The 20,002-nt window shown below is 48.2% G+C and overlaps 1 protein-coding gene across 1 annotated transcript in view; it reads right to left on the bottom strand.

Moving 5' to 3' along the window:
* GDAP2 (ganglioside induced differentiation associated protein 2) overlaps window positions 1-20,002 on the bottom strand; it is a 228,520-nt gene that overhangs the window by 207,227 nt on the left and 1,291 nt on the right. The gene's annotated exons all lie outside the window — the stretch shown is intronic.

Below are 20,002 nucleotides of genomic sequence, written 5' to 3' on the forward strand. Positions count from 1 at the left end.
GAGGAGATTGAAAACTCAAGGGCTGCCCCCGCATGAACATGAAGAGCACTCATCTGCAAGGGGGGGGGGGGGGGGGGGCACAGACAAGGCAGTGATTGGCAGGGAAAGAGAACCAATGACAGATGGACTCAACCATTCCCGCCTGCAGTTCACGGTCATGAATGGAAGCAGAGTGTGACTGACACTCCGACAGACCAATGGCAGAAGAAGGCGGACCCAAGGCCCTCCATGGATCTGTATTTATATCACTGTTTTCCATCTAAACGTGCGAAACTGAAACAGCAACGCAGCATCCAAATACTCATCACTGCCTGAAGGCAAACGCCGGCAGATACGCAAAACTCACCGCTGCCAGATGGCATAATCGCCTCGGCAAGCAACCAAAACCCTTTCACTGTGTGATGGCATAATCGCCGCGGCAGGCACCCAAAACTCAACACCATCAGAAGGTACTTGATAGACAAAGACGAGACTTTCTGAGGAAACATGCTGACAATTCTGCAAACTCAATTGACCGCTACCCGCGGCCCATCACTGAGCTGACTATGTGATACAACCTCAACTGTGACAAAGCGTCACACATCAATAAGACAACCTAAACAGCGACTAAAAAATTCGAAATGAATGTGGAGTAATGAGGCTACTGCCTCGGTATCCAAAAACTCACCACTGTCAGAAGGAATCTGACAGACGAAAACAAGACAGCAGGCCTGGCAGACCACTAAGAAACAGAGGGGCAAACATTCAACCCCTGGGGTTTGATGGCATTTGATGTGTTCAAACACCCACCGGTACGCTTTAATACAGAGTCATAAAACCCCATCTTTAAAGGCCGAGGGACTTTAACAGATGCAGTCACTGAAAACACCAGGCCCACTGTCTTTACCATAAGTTTTCATCATGCAAAACCAGGCCTCTACCGCTGATCCCCGGCTCGTCACCAGAACCCACTGGGACACACTGGGATTGGCATCAGCGTCAATCAGATAGAATGTAATATAATTACAAACAAGTAAAGATATCAAAACTCTATAATAAGCCTTGGCAAAGCCAATAGGCCTCGCCCTTGGGACCCCACGTGTGTTCAGCCAGAGCAATGGCTCGGAGAGCAGCGTGTCGAGGAGTCTGAACAAAAAAGTGGCAGACGTATCTTTGTTACCCTTTATATAACCAAGAAGACATTATGTACAATTGAACGGTCCTATTAAAGAAAGAAGTAACAAACAATGGCATCCAGCTTTTCTGTCCTGGCAATGCTGGGATCTCCCTCCTGCCTGCTCCGGTGCTTGCCGTTGCTGCTTCCCCTGGTCATGGGGGATCGACACAAAACCGCAGGTTGGGAAACAGCACCTGAACTACAACACAGAAGCAGATGGACACGAGGCGAGAATCAACAGATGCCTCACTCCGAAGGGGCAGACCGAGGTACAGCCGAGTGACATTAAAGTGTTGCAGAGCATCGCTGACTGGTGCTGCGAGGGTGCTGCAGTGGTGTTCAGTGATGCTGAGGAGATGCTGTACTGGTGCTGAGAGGCTGTAGTGGCAGCGAGTGAGGCTGAGCCGGTGCTGTACTGATAGGGGTGCTGCACTGATGCGGAGGGAGATCTGCACTGGTACTGAGGGGGTGCTGCGCTGGTGCTCAGGTGGTACTACAATGGTGCTGTTGAAGTGGTGCTGAATTGTGTTGACTGGTGATGAAGCAGTGCTGTGGTGGTGTTGTACTCATGCACTGGTGCGGAGGTGGTGCTGTTCTGATGCTGCGGTGGCGCGGAGTGATGCTGCACTGGTGCAGAGGTGATGCTGTGATGGAGCAGAGGTGGTGCAGAGGTGGTACTGCACTGGTGCAGAGGTGGTACTGCACTGATGGGCACTACAGGGATGCCAATGACCCGCAATGCTGCATGGGGGCACAAGCTCATACCACGCACATCAGGCACAACAACAAAGCACTGTGAATGGTCGGGGCCACTCACCCACCCCAGAACTCGCCCAGAGCCAGAGTTCCCAGGCACCGCTGCCATGCAATTGAATGGTAGCCACCCCATCGACCCCAGAAGGCCTGCGCCTGCCCGGTCCGGCACTCAATAGGTGACACCCTGCCCAGTGCAAACGACTGCAGCAGCCTCCACCCCACTGAGCCCCGTTGTGGCCGCACTCCTGACCACATATGTGCCCCGCAGCACGGCTGTGCTCGAGCCCACCTGCCCCAGCACCACGCTCATGTCTGTGTGGGCGAGGTCCAGTGGAATGAAAATGCACACAATCCAGCACCCGACCTGCCAACCAAACAAACCAGGAAACAAAACTTCTCAAGCTTCAAACTGTTCGCCTCAAACTAGGAAACCGAGAGAGAAGAATCAAACACAAACCAGTGCTGTGTGCACCATACCCAAGCAGACCCCCAAGACATGAGCACACACTGAGCGTGCCAAGGGAAACAAAAGAAGGCCAAATAACAGAAAAATGCTGACTGTTCCAGTGAGAGGATGTAGAATAATATCACGAGCCGCTGACCTCGGAACTGTAGAAGCGGATCCTAGTGCCAGCATTGGCTCCCCAGCGCCCGCAGAAATGCAGAGACATGGCCATTCGAAATGCAAACAAAACCATGGCAGAAAGATCATCAGCGTCAAATGCCTACGCAAATAAAAGTCGACCTTTCAAACACGCCGGCTGAAACAAAACAAAATACGAGCAGTGCTCGGAGACAGGAGCAGATCACAGACATGCGCCAAGGGAACAAGAGGCTGCGGGAAAGCAAGGAACGCCACTGGACCACTCAATGCAAAAAAAGAGTGCACCACACAAACGATAAATCAAGCTTCTCGAACGAGTAACTTGTGAGCTACTGGTAGCTCCGCGCCTACCTGTAAGTAACTCTCCTGTGTGCAGCCCAACCTACTAAATTAGACACTTTTGGATGCTTGAACTAGTTTATAATTAAGTGTATATTCAAGACTAAAATGTGTGTATTTTGAAACCTCATAATTTCCAAAATATATTTACAGCTGATATTTTAGTGATAAAGCAAGTGGCCCTGGGAAGCCATATCACTAATATTATTACCTGCAGCTACGGCTGTTAGGTCTTACACCTGTGGAGGCATTCCAAATTGATAAAGACAGATTAACATTACTGCTGGCAACCCTGCCTGATGCACGGATGAGATCACTGTTAGTCATCTTGCATACCGTGACCACTAATGTAAGCTCGTCTGATAGGGCCACTTTTACAACACTAATGTCAGTAGCTGGGGATGACCTTCATTGAACACGAGTAGCTCATATTACTGAAAAGGTTGGAGACCCCAGCGATAAGAAAATCCAAAGTAAGGGCACATGCAACGGGCAGTTGCCAGGAAAGTGAAAACACACCCAAAGGCGGGACAAAGAGCGGCATTTCACCATAAACAGAAAGCAATTTAGAAAAGCACATGAAGCAACAAATGGAAAGCGGTGGGCGTGGTCTGAGCCCACAGAGGGACTACAGCATGCCTTGCAGAGCCGCGCATGCACGCGGACCCTAGGCTCAACTTAAAAATCACCCCTAGCCTAAAAAAAGATTACCATCGTGCAAATCTTGTATCCCAGGGCGTGTGTGAATTGGTCAACAGTAGTGGCAGATCTGAGGAGGGAAGCGGATGCTGGAAGCATAGGCGGGATTCTCATCTTATGGCCACCTTGGACACCCTCAGCCTTAGAGCTCTCCTCAACCACCTCGAGGGTGCCGGCATCGAAGGAGCAGCCTGTGAGGAGATTGCCTCACCCGTGCCTGAAGAGGCTCAGGCACGAACTACTGAATGTTTCAGCAACTTCAGTTGTGTGGTGGCACAGAGCTCGGCCTTTATAAAGGCGTTTTTTTAAAATTAACCTTCTTCCAGATGTAAGTAACCGAATGAACCTCAACAACCTGAAAGGAAGCACACAAGGTGGCACATTCTGCTGGGCAGGGTCAAGGGACCAGACAAGGTCCAGCACATGGGGTGAGGGGTCGCGCCCTCTCCAGTACAAGGAGTTAAACACAGATGTGATTGAATGAACCTCAACAACCTTAAGAGGAAGCACAGAAGGTGGCACATTCTGCTGGGTGGGGCTCATGACATGAGTAACCAGACAAGGTACAGCCCCTGGAGTGAGGGGCCGCGCCCTCACCAGTACAAGGAGTTAAAAACACTTCTGGTGCGACCTGATGTGGGGATCACCGAGGCCTAACTTCTCTTTCTTTTATCTCAAAGTTCAAGATGCAATTGCACATACATAGCATATATTAAATACAATCAATAGAATAAGCAAACAGATCTTCCTAAAAACATTTGACTCCAAGGCTTAAGAATGCCGCCCCAAGATTTCTCTTGATTCCAAGACTGGTTGACCATATGGCGCGGGTGAAGAGACCCCTGTAAAGGCGGCCTGTGCCAAGAAGCGCAGACTTTAAGGCACTGCACATGGAGCCCCAGGCCCTATAGAACTACATCAGTGTTCCTTTATAGCAAAATATAGACTTGCCACGTCACCTGAAGACTGACCCCCATCTGGCTGTTTGCAGGGCCTATAAACCCATCTTGTTCCCTCACTAGCAGCTTGTGGCTGGTGTTTCTGGTAGCCCAGCTTTAAGATACCAGTGGAGCAGTGTTAGTTGCTCTAAACAGGAGTAGATTAAGAAGATCCAAGGTTCTGGAAGCTGCAGACCCTAAAAGTAACATATCTGTATAATATTAAACACATGAGACTTGTGAGGCGCTGCTAAGAATGTGTGCGGCTGTAACTCAGACCAATATCTTCTACAAGGCCCAGGTCACACCTCACCAGCAATGCGGCTGGTGCAAGGGAGACTCATTAGCACCTGTGTGAGAGGGCAGTGATGTCAAAACACCGGACACTGCTCTGACACAGAGCTCTGTGAAGGGGCTGCTGCAGCCACAGCACACAAGACTGAAACCCCCTACATGGATCTCAGAGCTTTAAAATCAGACACAATTATCAGGACTGTGGGGTCCGAAGGCTGAAATCTGGGGTTTGTGGATACCCCATATAACCCTTGCTGCCCATGTAAACTTAACCCTTACGCTTCCCACTTGCGAATACATACCAACGCCATTTAGGGAGCATTTACTGTGAGCACAGGCTGCGCCTTCAAACACGACAGTGAAAGAAGAGTCGCTCTTTCCCCCTAGATGGCCTTAGAGTCCACGAGACTAGAAAGATCCCACTCACTATGCAAAGCTCCAGTTCTGATGCACTTCCGGTGCAGGTGTCAACTCTTCCACTTCCTTTGCGTGCAAGGCGGCGAGTGCGTAAAAACAATGCTTGAGGTTTCTGAAACCTAGTAGTGAAGCGGTAAGAAGAAGACACACTCTGTGGGGCCATCGACAGATGGCCTCACTACAGACTCGGAATCCCTAGCAGACCGCGAAGAGGGAGTTCACAAAAACAGACGTCAGTCCCACAGCCACACCAAACAAGAATTTTTTGGCAGTTCCAACGAGCTGGAGTGGTAACAGTTCTTGAGCAGGTGTAGGTATGTGTCTGTATGTATGCGTGTGTGTGGATTTATACTTGTATGTATGTGTGCATGTGTGTGTATGCGTCTGTGCATGTGTGTGTGTGCATGTGTGTGTATGTGTGTGTGTGTGTGTGTGTATGTATGCATGTTTATGTATGCGTGTATGTGATTATGGTATTGCCATGGAATGAACCTAGCCAAAAGGCAGCACAGCGCTGTACATAATCAAAGGCAAGCTTAACCCGTTTACTGCTTCGAACGTTCTGCGCCAGTGTGGAACGTTCGAAGAAACGGGTGCGGCCGTGTCGGCCGTTGGACGTGCGCAGCACCAGGGAGGTAGCTCGCGCGACGGCAGCAGCGATAGGGTTAAAGTCGGCAAAAAGGAAACAAAGTTGCCGATGAAGAGATGAGTCTTGAACTCTTTACTAAATTAGAGCAGCCTTGGGGCGCCACTGATGGATACGGTGATGTTCGCCTCGATCCTTGGAGCATAGATGGAAAAGGCCTGTTGTAATTTCTCCTCTTTACATTTCCTAGTCTGCAGTCTGATGGTGTCCTGGCTGAGTGTGCACAGAACCAGCAGAGATGGTGGCCTTGGCAGCAAGATAAGCGTGGGTGCTGGTTGTGGTGGAGTGGGAAATTATGCCGTTGGTTTGGAAGATGTTGATGGCTGGAAAAGGGAGGCTATGGAGTTCCATCAGGATGGGGGTGATGTGATCATATTTCTTCTGGCATTTATGAGATGTGCTGCAGCGTGTAGGATGCCCCTAAGGGATGCCGCTGTGGAGTCTGGAGGGCACGGAACGGGGCGTTAGAACCGTCCAGATACGAGTGGACAGGGCTTGAAGTGCAGGTCTGAAGTAGTTTCCTGGCAGAAAGATTTGACTTTGTTTAGAAGAGAGCTGGTACCAGACGGTCCTTATTTTCCAGTCAATGTGTTCCTTGATCGAGAGGTTGGTGTCCAGGGTGAATGTAAGTTCTCCTGCATTTGATAAGGGTTGGGATTCATAGCAGTCAAGGCTCAGGTCACGGAGTCAATTTTGTATTGCATCTTGTTTGTTTGTCTTGGCAAATAAAAAGAATTCTGTTTTGGCTGCGTTGAGCTTCAGGAAGGCGCTGGACATCCAGGCTTGGTTGAAGAGCAGGCCATGTTTGAGGCGTTGACTGTCTGAAGCATTGGAGACTAAAGTAGCATTGTCGATCATCGGAGTATTGGTGAAAGTACCAGCAGAGAGGGGAGGAGAGGTTTCTGGACACAACGCTCTACACTACAATACTCACAATTGGACTATCTACAAGTCAGCTGGAAGTGGTGTCTCGGGAGGGCCAATGAAACCAGATGTCCCCTGGTGGACAATGACTCGGGTGAGGAAGAAAACCTCAAAAAACATTTTGTAATATAGTATATTGTTCTAGGGGTTCTTGAACTCTCTTCCCGAGGCTGCATCTGTTAGGATTTAACATTGACTAGTGTGCTTCATTTTGGTTCCTACACTTTCTGTGGCCCCTTAGTGTCAAAGCCCGTACTTTCTTGACACTCCCTAAGTGGAATAAGGAGGAGCAGAGCCCTCCCATCTTTGCTTGGCTTACTTTCCGGTGACCACGCCCCCTTCCCACTTCCTGTTCGAGTTGTTGCTGGCGTCTGAGGGCTCTGTTGGAGTTCTGTCTTCTTGACGCTGTGCTACCTGATTGCCGCCCCTCTGCCACTTGATTTCTACCCCTTGAGTGTGCGTGTGGAGTCTGTACGGTAAAGCGGTATTCTTCGCCGCTCCTTTTTCTAGTGAACGCGACGCCCTGCTATTCCTCACGCATTTTGCGGGCGTAGTCGGTTCACTTTCTTCTATATTCTAGTTTTACAGCCTACGCTACCTCCTTTGTTTATTCCTTTTTTATTGGGCTTCCTATTGAGAGTGAGCGCTCCGCCCTATCTTCCTAGGGGCCGGGTGTCTCACCTCCTGAGTGGGTGCTGCTCCGCTGTACTCGCCCCCTGTGCAGCCGGTCGGTGCCCCTCACTCCTTTTCTGTTGGTTTGTTTGTGTTTGGTGTTTGGTGTTACTGCTCCGCTGTACTGGCCCCCTTAAGGCAGCCGGCCGGTTCACCTCACCTTCCCTTACCATTTGGTTTGCGTCAGAGGTGTGTTGAGTCCTTCGTGAGTCCTTATTTGGCCCCCTCCCTGTTGCCTGGACTCATCGTTGACGCTTGCCCGATCTACACTTGGGGTAAGATCCATAATTGATCACACTTGTCAATGTTTTATTGTGTTTCGAGTAAGCATAGGGATTGTGACTATTCATAACCTGCTCTTTGTTTCCTAGACTGGACCATCCCCGGAGACGCCTTCTACTATTTTTGTTACCCCTCGTATGAGGAGAGTGGTGGACACTCCTTGGGTAAATTCCCTCATACTTTTAGGAGACAGTAGACAGGAGTGTTGTATACTTTGTTATCGCATTCCTGCTGCTGTGTCTTGGAGGTGGAGGGATTCTTCTTCGCTCCCGTGGAAGTTGGCCCTTCTCCTAACAGCATCCCCAGCACAACCACAAATGGAAGAACTTCCCTTTGTTGGGGAGGGTTGGGGGGGCGAAGCAAGCTTTGTGCTGATGAAGTGGATACTCTGGTCTTGGGATAGGCTCCTGTTAGAGGCAGCACATCCTCAAGACAAAGCTTGAGGGTGCTAGGCCTTACTTGTTCTTTAGGATGATTGAGATGGTTCTGTGCAGTCCAGGTCGTCTACCTTGTTCCGTCCCGGCCTGCTTAGGTCCAGTGGGTGCAGACAAGCTAGAAAGCAGCATAACCAGCTGAACGGGAAGATGATCCTTTATAAAAACCCCAAAGGAAATGGGGACTGCTGCCTAGAGCGATGTAACAAGAGTGCCTGTAACTACCTTGGGAGGTACGACATTCAAATTACGGAAGCAGTATTACCCCGTATGGCACCGGTGCCCTCATTTGGACCTCATACAGGGGAGAACCTCCAATTCCACTGGTAGTTTCCCTACATATCAATCTCCTAGCCACTGAAATAAAAACAGCACCCTACTATAAAATGATCTACTTGCGTGGTAATGATATCAAGACAATATTGCAATTTTTTGGCTTCTGAGTGACAACACAGAATCTGCCAAACTACCATTTTGACGCTTTCAACGGGGACTACTTATTTAGACATATTGCTCTCAAACGAAAATATTTGTAGCAGATGCTTAGAATGTTTCTTCAGAACAAGTAGGAAGGAGATAAATCATCCGCCCTTTTACAAAATTAACAAAGGTTTAACAACCAACTGTCATGTGTATAAACACTGGATGCCGAGTCAGAAAATATTAAGATTGGTGTACAAGCAATTGTTGTTATGCAAAAAAAGAGGATATTTGACATGTTCTGTAGAGTAAAATCCAATATGAAGACATTCATAAATCATAATCTGGATGTACAAAATAACAGGTGTACGTTTGATTACAAGTACGTACATCTAAGCTTGCTTCCTGCTGAATGCAAAATTGAATATGTTTTGTGCATAGAAACGACATTCTACCGGAGGTTTGGTCTTGGTCAATTTAATACAAATACATTACTTGTTGCATAACATTTTGAACTGGATGTTGTACATGTGTATGCCACGATAAATGAAAATCTACTGTGTTCTAGAGGCACCAAAAAATGTTTACCAAAAACAGGCGCGGGAGGCCCACCATGGAGATCCTTTTTAGTGAAATTAAGTAAAGGGGAGAAAGAAAGCTGTGTGAGCTACAGGATTTAAAACAAGCATTTGCAATGCAATACGTCTCGCATTTACAAGAGTTTAAGCTATTGACATTGTAAATAACAATGCTTTTTATTTAGGTTCTAAAAACAAAAATGAAAGGCTTTGTCATTTACAATGCCAATAGCTCACACTCGCATAAATGCGAGACCTGTTGCATTGCAAATACTTTTTTTCTGGGGAGCAGGTTTCGTCAAAATATTCTAAACTCTTCAGAGGTCTCAAACTGATGGATACAAGACGCAACATTGTTAGGTTGTGGGGCAGTAAACATATTGATACACGAGGAAACCAAGTAGAAAACCAAGCTGGTGCAAGTCCATAGACAGGGTGGTGTATTCCAGTCATGGTTGCACTAGAAAGATCAGCAAGATTTGGGGGAACAATGGAGCAAAGTCCAAGGCCTGCATTAGGGCCCCTTTTACTTATGTCAGAATTACAACTCGGGGCGTGGTCAAGCAAAATAGTCACATAGATTGCTCCTCGTGGAGCTCCTGCTAGCGAATACCTATCCTGTAGACATCCTGCGGCATTCGTTGCCATGGACACTGACAAACATCACATAAAGCCACACTGGATGATCTGGAGTGCAGCCAGAGCAGTTCAGGCGGCCAAGTAGCAGCAGAGCGCACAGAGCAACAACCGATGGTGCTGGCTCGGACATCCAAGACCCACGAGACAGGCCAGGCGTGCAGTGCGGTCGGCCCCTGGAAGTTGCTCTCGCTCGGAGCGTTCCTGAGAGGGCTGCAGGGCATAGTAAAGTGAAAGCGCGCCATGCGCGTATTGTGCGAGCCGTACACGTGCACAACGCCTGTTCGGGCGCGTTCACATCTCCTGTCCCCCTTCTGAACAAAAATCGACAACAATAGTCTCACAAAGCGATCAGCGCATGCGCTGCATCGCTAGGCGAGACCTAAAAAGGGACTTATGTACCCCAGAATGCAAGAGGGGCCGCCCTTCGTATCCCTAGGATAGGGTGGAATCTCTAGGCCTCGACTCTACAGAGAATTCAGGATGGCAACACTCTTTGATCCAAGAGGTGGTTCTACAGGCGACATGAAGTAACCCACGTAACATGAACACATGGAGGAAGGAAACAGGAATTATGCACCCAGGGACTTAGTATATGAGCCAGGAGCCACTCTTCGGGTCCAGGGGATATGAATCTGGGCGGATCGCCTAGCCCTGTACCCTACAGAGAATCAGGAGGGAAGTAGAACTTAAAGGAAGAAGCGGTTCTACAGGAGACATGAAGTAACCCACATCCAATCAACATAAACACATGGAGGGAGCGGTCATATACTTGGGAATATAGGAGTACGGTAAAGACACACCGGAGAGAGAGCGAGAGAGATTGGAGGAGGGGGGGGGGGGAGAGATTCGCTGACCCTGCCAGATGCAGAATTCTGAACATCTTTCACTGCCACACACCGGTCAAGCTCTGAGAAAGCAGAGAAGCATGAACGACTTGTGATTTCGCTCTCCCAGCGATGCCAACGTGGGATACTGGAAGACCCTATAGCAGCCACAAGCAGGGGCTCATTAGCAGGGGCATCTCTGCAGATCCAAGGGGTCCTCGTCGTCAGCCCCTTGGAAAGCACTCGGTTCTTCAGTCTGTTACGTAGGAAAATACAAGACGGAGAATTCAAAAGGAAGTTGGCTGAAGCAGGAATGCAGGCGGCGTCACATGCTAGGGTTGGCTTCAGAGCTCAGTCTCACAGGCGTCTACAAGGGAGATTACAATTGTAGAACCACAAGTTTGAGGGAAAGGCCTGCATAAAAAGCAAGGAAGGGTTGCACAAAGGAACATCTGTTCAGAAACTTGCAGAATGCACCCAGGGATAAACAAGCATTGGGAATGACAGAGGGGGCTTAAAAATGAAAGCACCTTTTGTGTTGGTTCTGGGGTGGGGCACTCAATTCATCCAACGTGCACTCTGTCGCTCATCTTTGCACTCATGCATTCATTCACTGACTTATTTTTGCATTCACCCTTTGACACAACCAAAAAAAAAAAAAAAGAACATGCCGCAAACTCAACAAAATGTGCAAAATAATTTAAAAGAATGCAAGTGGAAAAAACCATGCTGACGTTTAAACACAGAGGGCATGTGCTTTCAATAGCAACGCCAAAGAGCTCAGCAGGTGTCCAGCCGGCAGAGGTTCTGCACATAGTCTGTTGCTGGTTTAAAATTCAAAATCACCCACCACATTTAGAACCAACACATTGTCCATCTTGGAAGGGCCGTACAATGATACACTATCGACAACAGAATTCAGGGATTGTCTCCTGCTTTAGAGCACTTGGCCACATGGGGTGTGGAGCACTGCTGATGAAATGAGAGGCAAGCAAGCAACCTGCTGGGCTCGGCCAGGAGAGCTGCTCCATCCTCTTAGGAAAAGAACAATAAAAAGAGGAGAAGCACAGAAACAAAAGGAGACCGATAAAAGGAGCAAACGAAACGAAGAAGAAGATACCACACGTCCACTGACTAACAGGTGCTTTTCAAAATAAAGATGTCAAGTCTAATGCCCTTATGGTTAGATTTCACAACAATCAGACCTATACCGTAAACAGTTATTTTGTCACCACAAGCCACTGAAACTTACTGTGGGGAGAGGATGTAGCATACGGGCCGGACCTGCCGACTTCAGAGGTGGGAGAACCAGGTTCGCGTCTCGGCGTTGGCTCAATATCCTGTGATTCTGGGCAACTCACTTAATGTCCCCGTGCCTACCGTTCAGCGCCTTGAGACCCTCACGGGTGGTTTGCCACACTTTGGATTTAGTTATGTATTTACTGTACTGTAATCTTCCTCACAAGGCAACCATCAGGCACTGAGTCATCAAATTACAAATCTACAGTCGACAAAGCACAATAGTATCTCTCCCAAGACAGACTACTAAGGATGGCTGCAGCACACATCTTGCATCCCCATATGTTCTTTCGGCAGTCAATAACTCCAGAAACCTTGACTACTACGGTCATCTGTGAGATTCAATGAAAGAAAATACCTGGACTACCGGCTTTTACACCATGTCATAACTAGGGCTCACAGTTTTATGTTTTTCATTTTACATTTCAGTGTGTATTTATCCGAATTTTTGGTAATGTATCGGTGTTTATCGATATTTATTTTAAGTTTTGAGAAAAAAAGAAATTGACAGTAGTGTATTTCCACATTTATTTAACCAATGAATGTTCACTTCTATTTAAATTCCTTTCAGGTGAAATGGAAAGGAAACAAAACACACAATGAAAAACATGCACATTTACAGCGGTTTAAGCCTCAATAGGCAACTTACTACCCATTTTATTAAGTCGAAGTCTACCCGACAGTGCAGCTGCCTGGTCGCTAAAGAATTCTTGTGGACATTCTGAACACTGACCTATAAATGCATTTCGCTCATTGTTTACCGTCGGCCTTGTGGTTTGTAACTCACACTTGTTTCCTTTCCATTTGCTGACTTTATTCGTTTTAGGCTGCAAAGCAGGTCTTGGTCCCTCCGCGAAGCATACCCTGTTTACTGTATTCTTCTACAAATGCTCACTTTCTGTAAACAGGCCCCTAAATGTTGTTCTCGTCTTTTCACATTTGCTGTGCATTCAAAAACAAAGGTAAAATGGCAGGCTCTGTCTTACAGGGAGCTTGGTGTTTACTTTTTTTTCCTCGAACTTCAAAGTGAGAGGATCTCTGTTAGAATCAGGGAGGTGTGAAAGTAGTAAAGGACTTGTTTCTAGCCCACAACAAGTAAATGTCTGTAAATGAACGGTGCAAATATATCAGACTTAGGAAAGCACTAAGTACATATTTGAGTAATTCTGAGATGTGCTGGAAACAAATATTTGAATTCCATCAGAATAAATCAATACACTTGGTGATACCATTTCCACACATCGATTGACGGAAGTATAGTTTTATCAGTAAAACTGTAGGTCTGTGCAAATGTAATGTCCTTTTCAATTGAAGATATGTTGTTTGTAAAGGCAGTGCACTACCACATTGTGCACACTCTAGTACACTCTACTCCTCTTAACTTCACTCCACGGCCCTCCACTCTATGCTACTCCAGTCTACGCCACTACTCCTCTCTAGGTCACTCCACTCAATGTTACTCTGCGCCACTCCACTCTACTACACTGCACAACACACTCTATGCCACTACTTGCCACTCTATGCTACTGCACTCTACAACACTCCACTCTGGAGCGACTACATGCCACTTTACAACACTATATGCCCCTCCACTCTTTGATGCTCTACTCTAAGCCACTGCATGCCACACAACGATACTCCACGCTATGCCACTCCACTCTACAACAATTTACTCCAATCTATGCCACGCCACTCTAAGTCACTCCACAACACTTTACTGCACTTTACACCCTCCACTCTATGGCACTCTCTGTAGGAAGGTGGATATCTGACTATGGTTACCCCCAAACTTTTTGCCTGGTGTTTAGCTGGTTTTTGACATAGTTGGCCTGGGATCCTGCTATTCAGGGCCCCAGGCTAATTGCTCTCTCCTTAAAATGGACTCCATGTACCTTAGGTACATACACAATTGGAACTGGTACACCTTATTGGCCCCTGTAACAGTGTACCCAGGTACCCAGGGCATAGGTGCTTCCAAGGCCTACCAGGGGCTGCAGCACGTATTGTGCCACCCCTGGCCTGGCCTCTATATTTGACACAACTGTCTGATCACTCAGCTGGGGTAAGTCGGTGTAACCACCCCTTACTTAGGTGTAGTATGCCTATACCTAACCTAAAATTGACACATATATTCCTATCAGCCACTCCTATGGAAGGCCTCATCAATCCTGGAGGCAGAGTGCTTGGAAATATGTGAGATGGTGCTCTGGCATGAGCTGAGCCTGTCTGCAGCTTTCGGAACCATGTCCTTTAGCTGTTTCATGATACTGCCATACCATATACTCTTAAGTGCATTATAATCCTCGCGGTTAAATGCTATCTTAGGTTTGGCTTTATCAAAACATGTCGAGTAAGGTGTCATACGAATTGGAATACTACCCCCTCGCCAATTCTGGCGACGGGGGTAGCATTCCACCCTTCTAGAGGGACACGACATGTACCTAGCCTGAACCCCGGTTAAAGTTAAACAGAGCCTTAGCATCTCAAAATGGATGCTGCCACCACAGACACAAGTCTGACCTCCTGCTGCTGGGAGCCCTTCCAGCGAGGGCAGCTTGGACAAAGGGTTTCCTGCCTTGGGAGGTGCTAGCACCACCCCAGACAGGATTTTGTGTATTGGGTAGGACAGGGCTGAATAGAATCAGACATGCCTGGGGCACACAAGGTGTCCCTGTGCATAGGCCAGTTCAAACCGGTGCTGGGGCTTTCCTGCCCCAGTCCTGGCGCGAAACTGGACAAAGGAAAGGGGGTGTAACCACCCCCCTTCCTGGTTCCACCCAGAGGAGGGACCTAGTAGGTGATCCGGCCCCCCAGATTCGAATAAGAGTGGGAGCTGTGTCCTGAGACTTCAGATCATCCTGAATCAACTTGAAATAAAGAAGAAGAAGACTGGACTTCGACATTCTGCTGCTCAGAAGACGGAAGAGAATCTCCCTTGTGGCCAAGGAGTGACCACCCTGTGAACACAGGCACCAACCAGCAACTCGACGTCTGCTTTGCCGCCGCCTCCTGCCGGAGCCCGAGCCCAGAGCCTGACAAGACCCAGACTCCCAGACTTCTCACCGCCTGATCCACAGTCCCTGCAAAGAAGGGACCCGTGGAGGCACCGAGAGACGTGGGACCGGACATCTTGGAAGACCCCCGAAAAGCTGACTGCGCAGCATCAGAGGCACCCTCGACGCTGTGCTTTGGGGTTTGAGAAGCCCCAACCTCGAGCAGCCCTTGCACCGAAGATCAGCCCCCCAGCATCTCCACGATCTGCGTGGCGCCCTTTTGCACTGTGCCACTCGACGCGCCATCCCGTCCACTTGCCACGCGGCTAGTGGCCATCTTGGCGACGAAATCTACAACTTTCACTGCAGGTCTGGTTGCTCCAGACTTGCCCTTGCTCCTGTGAAAAGGAGCACCCGCTCTGACCTTGCTGGTCCGAGTGACAAGCCTTTCTTGATTCCTGCGTGGCTTGCATTAGCCAAGGCCTGTTTGCTTCCATCCGGTTGCCGACACCGCCAACAGCGAGAAGCCTGCGTGGGACAGCTCGTGACCGACTCCTGGACGTCTTCGACCCCTTGTGTCCACGTGGCTGCAGAGAGAAGCTACACCTCGACGCCTGTTTGCACCCGACATCGCCTGGTTCCACTCTGGTTCCACGGTAGTCACTGGCTAGTGACTTTGAACATTGTCCCCTCTGCTTTCAGGTCTTCACGACTTCAGATCCACCCTTGGATCCACCGAAACTCTTCACCTCGAGTCGCCTGCAGCATCTTCAGCTCCAAGCACCATCGACCAGCGTGACGAAACCCGACACTACTTCGACCCTGTGCACCCGCTTCCTGTGGGTGAGGTAACTCAGCTCCGCCGGTGTTCCCACACTGGTACACACCTCTAGGGCCTGTGTCTTAAGTTTCATCCTTCTAGGTCACTCGGAAGGTTCCTTTTTAACTAACTTTGTACTTTTTACGCACCATTGACACTGCATTGGTATTGCGTGCACTTTCCGCACTGCACCCGAGTCCTGCGGGCCTTTCCCGACTTCATCACTGTTAGTCCTGAACAGCTCCAGCAATTCCCCAGGCCCTAGGCCTCTTCACTTTCCCCATAGTGGTTCTTATACCACTATTTTAGTATATGGTTTAGGTGGCCCCTAGGGCTCATCCATATTCGTGCAACTTTTGTGTATTTAAACTGTGTTTTGTTTTAACGCTTGTGCTTCTGTGCTCATAAAGAGTATAGGGTACCTTTGTAGTTAATAAATCTATATATATTTTCAATATATATCTGTGTGGTGTCCTTTCATTTGGTATTCAAGGGGATTGTGTATGGTAAAACAGCTTGCTTCACATGCCTTTACAGAGTTTAGCCTAAGACTGCTTAGTCCATGCTACCCCTAGGATAGCTTGTCTATAAGGTTGACTTTACAACCTGCACCATAAGGGTTGCTTGGCATGGTACAAGGTGATCACTAGAACTAGTGAGCATCATATACCAGGCCAACTTCTCACACTCTCCTCTATGCCACTAACTTTTAACCACGCGGAACAGCAGCTACACAGGTATAGAACATTGCTAAAACACATTGGCAAAGCCAATAACTCTTGCATAGGTTAGTGAGGCTTATTGGCTTTGTCAATGCATTTTTTGTGGGTTTATACTATCTTTTCTGTCAATCCGCACATCTATTGACCTGGAAATCAGACTGATAACATTTAGAATAAGTCAATTTCCAATTTCTGTTGTCATCCATATTTAAAAATACAGACCGGAACAAAAATAGTATTCAGTCTGTATTTATCTGCAAAAATCATTAAAACCAGACAACTGGGAGTCTTGGTAATAACTCATGTTTTCCACAATATGTAGGTTAGGCCTAAGGGCTTTGTCATAACTTTTCTGAATAAACAGATCAGACTTATGGAATAACTTAAGAATGAGCCCATAAGAAGGATACCATTGGCAGACTGAGTGGCGCTGGCAAACGCACCCACCCTGCCCCAATACACTAAATCCTGTCTGGGATGTGGTCACACCTCCCTGTGACAGGATGCCTACTGTTCTGTCTTCCCTGCTTGGGCTTGGCTCAGCAACAGGAGGGCAGAAATGTGTCTCTGGTCGGCAGCATCCATTTTGTACTGTCCAGGTCAAGAAGGATGGTACCAGGAACACTGAGACCTAACGGAGGGTTCTTCCAGTGCTTGGAATCACACCTCCCACTTAGTTTACAGTGTGGGAGGTACGATTCCAATATGTTTGAAACCAAACATCATAGGATTCATTGCAGCCAGCTTCGAGATGGTCATCGCCTAATTATGCAGTGCCCCTCTAGATAGTAGATGGCTACTTCACTTACAACCCGGGAGAATGGACTCTGTAGGCTGCAGAGGTATCTTGCTCGTGCAGGGGCACCCTCATACTTTGAACTAAGCACCCTGCCTCCAGGAGTGAGGAGGCCTGCTATAGGGATGTGTTATAGGTTTTAAGTGCAGTGACCTTAGATATAGGAAACCTATATCTGTAGTAAGTGGTGCTACACCAGCATACACAGGCTGCAATGGCAGGCCTGTAGTGTCAGTTTGAATGGTCTCCCATGGGTGGCATAAAGTAATGCTTCAGCCCAAGGGGGACCTCTGGGGTAGCTACGCCCTGGGTACCTTGTTAACATATACCAGGGACTGATAAGGGTACCCCAGTAGCTAATCTGGGATGTACCCAAGTACTGAAGATACCAATGTAATGGAGAAAGCAGATAGACTGGGGTCCTAATTAGCAGGATCCCTGTCAGATTAGTGAGTAACAGCTTAGCAACCGGCAAAAAGTGGGAGTAACCATAACAGCAGATCCTACTTTCCTACAGGTAGCATAATTTTGTAGGTGCGCCCCAACAAAATGACAGATGCCTTATTTTTCCAAATATTATTTGCTGATCCAAAACAAATGTGGGAAAGTATTTTTGAAGCCATGGGGTGGGGGGGGGGGCAATGTGGGACGTAGGAGGGGAAACAACGGGTGACAGATGGATGGCACGGATGAACAGTGGGGTACGGAAGTAACATGGAGAGCAAAGGTGGGGAGGAGAAACTATGGTGATAGAGCAATGTGGAGCAGTCGGGGAGAAGCACACGAGCAAGAAAGCTATGGGGGACATAACATTAAGTGCAATATGGAGGGTTGCAGGAAGAAACACACAGGAGACAGCGACATTAAGTGAGTGGAGAGGGTGCATGAAGGAGACGGCTGTAAAATGCATGCACTCGAGAAGGGCTTAACCAAAAATAAAAAGTAGTGCTTGAAAAGTAAGCAATGGGAGCATAGAAGCCAGTCAATGAAAAGAGATGGTAAACAGGCTATGCTCCATGGGAGGGGCATACACAAGATTGACAAGCTCGGACACAAGAAGCTGCCAAATGAGTGACAGGGATGACAACCAATCATAAACCATGGGCAAGCTCCGAGCTCTTACATGTTCTGGGTACGCCTACAATACGTCTTTCACAAAGTAGGCTTGACCTAAAAAAAAATATCTAGCCTCCTCTCTGAACGGTTTCAAAACTAACCTCTGTGCTAGGTCTCTTGATTTATCAACAGCAGGAAGCCTGCAGTGCATCGATCCCGACAGCTTTCCAAACTTACGACAATGGTTATAGTAACATGAACAAACTTCACCAATCTATGGTACTGCTCGGACAGGCAGCACCTTTTATTTCAGCAACATGCTCAACTACAGCAAGATCAGATGTGCCTGAAGCCATCACAATATAAAACGAAACCTTCTCCAAATAGGAGTAGCTATGGCCTCTAGGCTCTCTCTTTCACCTTTGGACACCATCATCCCTGAACTGCAGCGGCAAGATGGTTGCAACGCGATCCAGGCGCTTTTCTACTGCTCAGCAAGCGCTTACCACAAAGGACACACTCGACATATGAGCAACTCTGCCAATTACCCAAGCTTTGACATGTATGTTCATGTAACAAACTACCAGTCCACACAATAGGTATCTGCGCGCTACACCAATGCCAATGAAGAGGAAATAGGCCATGTTGTTTGTGAACCTGGCTGAAATCACCATGGTTATTTACTGCCTTCAGTCCCCAGTCTGTTCGGTTATTGTGGCCACAAACACACAGCTCACTAGGAGAGTGGAAGGGACTTTGGCTCCTAGCCTGTGGAGCACATTCACCTCATCTGGTTCCTACCAACTGACGAGTGTTTCCTTGACAGCTGGCGCTGGCTATAAAACCCCAGCTGTTGACTGAGCTGTCAAATACATGATTTACTCCATTTGTTGGGTTTATTATTGGATCGTAAATGACAGCGTTACCCTTGAGCTATGTACACGCATTAACTCTGAATGCAAACATGGATGATGAAGTGATTGTCTATCGGCTCAGAAAGCGTTCTCGCTCCAAGAAAGGTTTGCATCTCCTTTGAGAAGACCCATCAACAGGCTGCCTTTCTGCAAGACTTGGGAACAAATTCCCCTCGGAGGCACGTGCACTATGAACATTATGGACCATAGTCAAAGTTTGGAGGTCATAGAACAATTTCTGATTTATGGAGGGAACAATAACTCTGGAGAGTTCCCACGTGGTGTGCTCCTTATCGCACTAACCTATGGTGGAAGAACCTCCAGCCATAGATTCAGGGCTCGAGTCGGGGTACCACGCAGGTGGACGGCGTACCCCCACATATTTTACCAGGAGCTCGATAACTGGAGCAAATGGAGCCACACATTCACTCTTTGGCCTCTCTGGGGCGAGATCGGAGCTCATTCAGAATGCTGCTCACGCGCTTCTCTGATGCAATCGCATCTAAGGGGTGAGCGAGGGGAGGGAATGAGTCTGATGGTGCAAGCCACCTTTCATGACGTCACTCCCTGTCGTGACGCCAGCGTCCCCCCACTTCTCTTTTTAGGACTTGTGCCCTGCAGCTCAGTGCTCAGGTCGGGGTTCCACGCGGGTGGACGGCATCCCCCACTTCTTTTACCGGGAGCTCAATAACGGTAGCAAATGGAGCCACACATTCACTCTTTGGCCTCTCTGGGGTGAGATCGGAGCTCATTTAGAACGCTCCTCCCGCGCTGGCTTCT

Source organism: Lissotriton helveticus, chromosome 8 (genome assembly GCF_964261635.1).
Source record: "Lissotriton helveticus chromosome 8, aLisHel1.1, whole genome shotgun sequence".
Classification (NCBI taxonomy): domain Eukaryota; kingdom Metazoa; phylum Chordata; class Amphibia; order Caudata; family Salamandridae; genus Lissotriton; species Lissotriton helveticus.